This window comes from Saccopteryx leptura, chromosome 2, assembly GCF_036850995.1.
Source record: "Saccopteryx leptura isolate mSacLep1 chromosome 2, mSacLep1_pri_phased_curated, whole genome shotgun sequence".
Classification (NCBI taxonomy): Eukaryota; Metazoa; Chordata; class Mammalia; order Chiroptera; family Emballonuridae; genus Saccopteryx; species Saccopteryx leptura.
Window position 1 is genome coordinate 165,030,043 of NC_089504.1, and position 4,298 is coordinate 165,034,340.

General features: G+C 42.9%; 1 pseudogene; it reads right to left on the minus strand.

Annotated features, from left to right (window-relative positions):
- Positions 1-1,248: 1,248 nt before the first annotated feature.
- Positions 1,249-4,028, minus strand: LOC136391651 (elongation factor 1-alpha 1 pseudogene; annotated as a pseudogene).
- Between the last annotated feature and the right edge of the window lie 270 nt (positions 4,029-4,298).

Sequence of the window (4,298 nt, forward strand, 5' to 3'; positions counted from 1 at the left end):
AAAGAAAAAGAAAAGCTATCACTCAGTGCAACAATGAAAATAAAATATTTCTGAAAGTAATTTATCAAGTTAATCTGCCATAAAAATATCCCAAATAAATGTATTAAAAATGTATATATATATTTTTCTTTTTTTTTCCTTTTTGTATTTTTCTGAAGCTGGAAATGGTGAGGCAGTCAGACAGACTCCCGCATGCGCCCAACCAGGATCCACCCGGCATGCCCACCAGGGGGCGATGCTCTGCCCATCCGGGGCGTCGCTCTGCTGCAACCAGAGCCATTCTAGGGCCTGAGGCAGAGGCCATGGAGCCATCCTCAGCACCTGGGCCAACTTTGCTCCAATGGAGCCTTGGCTGCGGGAGGGGAAGAGAGAGACAGAGAGGAAGGAGAGGCGGAGGAGTGGAGAAGCAGATGGGCGCTTCTCCTGTGTGCCCTGGCCGGGAATCGAACCCGGGACTCCCGCATGCCAGGCCAATGCTCTACCACTGAGCCAACCGGCCAGGGCTAAAAATGTATATTAACAGAAGTTTCTATGGCTATCTTTAGAAGTGAAAGTATAGGTAATTTTCTTTTTTTTTTAATTTTTTATTTATTGGTTTTAGAAAGAGGAGGGGGGGTGGAGAGAGAAGGGGGGAGGAATGGAAAGCATCAACTCATAGTTGCTTCTCATATGTGGCTTGACCAGGCAAGACTGGGTCTTTGAACCAGTGACTTCAGGGCTCCAGGTCAGTATTCTATCTACTGTGCCACCACAGGTCAGGCTCAGAATTTTAGTTACAGGCTCCAAAATTTCTGTAATTAATATGTATTACTTTATAGTCAGAAAAAGACATTTAAAATTTCATACCATCTTTAAAACACAATAATATAGAGAGAAGTGAGGCAATGTTAGCATGGACAACAGAGCTCTCCTTTCTTACACAGACTCAGACTAAATATTTTCAGTGATGTTTCCTTTCTTTCTTCCATTTTTTTCTCATTATACTTGGTTTTAACAGGTCTCATAATTCTGTGACAGATTTTTGGTCAAGTGGTTTGCATTCAAAAATATTATTTTAAAAACTAATAATTTAAGAACTGCCACACATACACAAACAAATGGTCCACAGAACATCCTCCTTTCCTTCTGAAGGGTTATGATGCACTGTAATCAGTAACTCGTCTTTTACTATTAAACTTAAGTGAGACAGTTCTGAGATTGCTCTTCCAGGACTGATTAAGACTGGGTAGCGGGCATGGGGGACAATATTCATGTAGCCGTCTGAGGTTTCTGGGCAGACTTGGTGACTTTGTCAGCTCCAGCTGCCTTCTTGTCCATGGCTCTGATGACACCCACAGCAATTGTCTGTCTCATGTCACGAACAGCACAGCGGCCCAGGGAGGATAGTCAGAGAAGCTCTCAGCACACATGGACTTGCCAGGAACCATATCCACAATGGCAGCATCACCAGATTTTAAACATTTTGGGCCATCTTTCAGCTTTTTCAGAAGGACGATCCATCTCCCTCAGCTCAGTGAATCTGCCAGCCCTGTGAGCTGTGTGACAGTCCAGCACAGGTGCACAGCCACTACTGATGTGGTCTGAGTGGGTCAGGATAGTCACCTGAGCCGTGAAGCCAGTTGCTTGCATTGGTGGATCATCTTTGCTGTCACCAGCCACACTGCCACTACAAACATCTTTGACAGACATAATTTTTTTTGTGTGTGTGTATGTGACAGAGACAGGGACAAATAGGGACAGACAGACAGGAAAGGAGAGCGATGAGAAACATCAATCCTTCGTTACAGCACCTTAGTTGTTCATTGATTGCTTTCTCATATGTGCCTTGAACATGGGGCTACAGCAGACCGAGTAACCCCTTGCTCAAGCCAGCGACCCTGGGCTTCAAGCCAGTGACCTTTGGGCTTAAGCCAGTGACCATGGGGACATGTCTATGATCCCATGCTCAAGTTGGTTAGCCCATGCTCGAGCCGGTAACCTTGGAGTATCAAACCTGGATCCTCTGCATCCCAGTCCAATGCTCCATCCACTGCACACCACCTGATCAGATGACAGACATGATCTTGACATTGAAGCCCACATTGTCCCCAGGAAGAGCTTCACTCAAAGCTTCACAGTGCATTTCAACAGACTATTTTAGTTTTAATGTTGACTGGAAAAGTAACCACCATGCCAGATTAGAAAATACCAGTCTTCAATTGGCCCACAGGGACAGTACCAATGCCATCTATTTTGTAGACATCCTGGAGGAGCAGATAGATAATTTGTGGCAGGATGCAGTGCAGAGCTTCAAGCAGCGTGTTTCCACTGGTATTGCCATCTTTATGGGTGACTTTTAGTCACTTGAACTGAGGCATGTTAGCACTTGACCCCAGTATTCCAACCAGAAATTGGCAGAAATGTTACTGTGTCAGGATTCTATGCAGTTTTCTTCATGTGAATGCTGACTTCAACAATTTCCTTGTATCTCTTCTGGCTGTAGGGAGTCTCAGTGAAGTCCATTTTATTAATCTAATAATCATTGTTTCATACCTAGTGTGTAAGCCAGATGGCATGCTCACCAGTCTGCCTATTCTTGGAGATACCTGCTTCAAATTCACTAACACCAGCAACAACAATCAAAACAGTACAGTCAGCCTGAGATGTGTCCATAATCATGTTTTTAATAAAGTGTCTTTGTCCTGGGACATCCACGACAGTTATATAATACTTGCTGGTCTTGAATTTCCACAGTGAGATGTCAATGGTGATACCACTCTCATGTTCAGCTTTCAGTTTATCCAAGACCCAGGCGTGCTTGAGGGAGCCCTTCCCCATCTCAGCTTCCTTCTCAATTTTCGATGGTCCTTCGGTCGATCCCACCATATTTGTAGATCGGATGGTCAGTAGTGGTAGACTTGCCAGACTCTACATGTCCAGTGATGATGATGTTGATATAAGTCTTTTCTTTTTCAATATTGGCTTTGATTTAGTGGCATTTTCATGGCACCTGTATTCTGGCAGAAAACCTGTTGCAAAAAAGCTCCTTTCTTTCTTTATGTCTTTGATTTTTTCATGAAATATGTTCCTTCTCTATTCACAGTTTAGGGAGAATGGACATATATGTTATAATTTTCTGTAGACCCCTCTCTGTCCTTAAATAGCAACAAGGTTTATTTAAATAGAGGATTAAATAGGAAAGTATACTTTGATAGAGAAATTCTTCACACTATGGGACATGCCTAATATAAATTTATACATATAAGCATCATTGCCATGTACAAGGATGTTTATCTCAAGAGTCAAAAGCAGAGAACAACCCATGTTGTTAATAGAGTGTGCATTTATAAATTGTGGTATGTTCTACAATAGAATATTACACAGTATTAAAAAGATAAAACTACTGCTCCATTCAACACATAAATGAACCTCACAGAAATCACGGTGAGTGACAGATGCCAGGCACAATAGTATATGTGGTGTATGAGTCCATTTAGGTAAATTTCAAGGCCAGGTAAACCTAATCTATGATGTTCAAATGTAGAATGGCGGTTACCTTCTCCTCGTGGGGATAAAAACTAGGAGGGGGCAAGAGGAAGGTTTTGGGGAGACAGTAAAATTGCATTTCTCAAGATGGTTAGATTCATATGCTATCTCTTCATTCTACTGTATACTTTTTGCAATACAATTTACTGTAAGATGAAGAATTAATAAAATGTAAACTTTAATTTGGAGTCATGCTTTGTTCTCAGGGGTGACACAGACCTTGGTGAGGCACAGAAAAGTACAGCTAGCATGATCCAGATTGGTGCATCAATGAAACATGTGCAGGGACACACACACTGAAGCAGCAGCCTAGTAACATGCTGACACCATGGACACTGTTCAGCCCTGACTGGCGTTCTGACTGGCTTCCTCAGAAATCTGGGACTGCCCTATGTTTTCTTCATTCAATTACCAAGAAGGGTTAGCAGATGCAAGTACAGGGTGAAGTTGGCAAACTTGCAGGGGTCTTCAAACTTTTTATAAAAACCGCCCACTTTTGCCATGCTGGTCAACCTGGTCCCTACCTCACAACCAAACAGCGCTGCGATTGGCCCACCATGAAAGCTGGACCACCCACTAGTGGGCGGTAGGGACCAGGTTGACCAGCACTGCAAAAGTGGGCGGTTTTTATAAAAAGTTTGACGACCCCTGGCAGCAATCTTTTGAGCTCGGTGTGCCAAAATTCGCCAAAAAACTGAGCATAACTCGGGTGGTGTGTCACTTCGAGAAAAAAAAAAAACCCACCATAATTTCATGACATTTATAATTTAAAT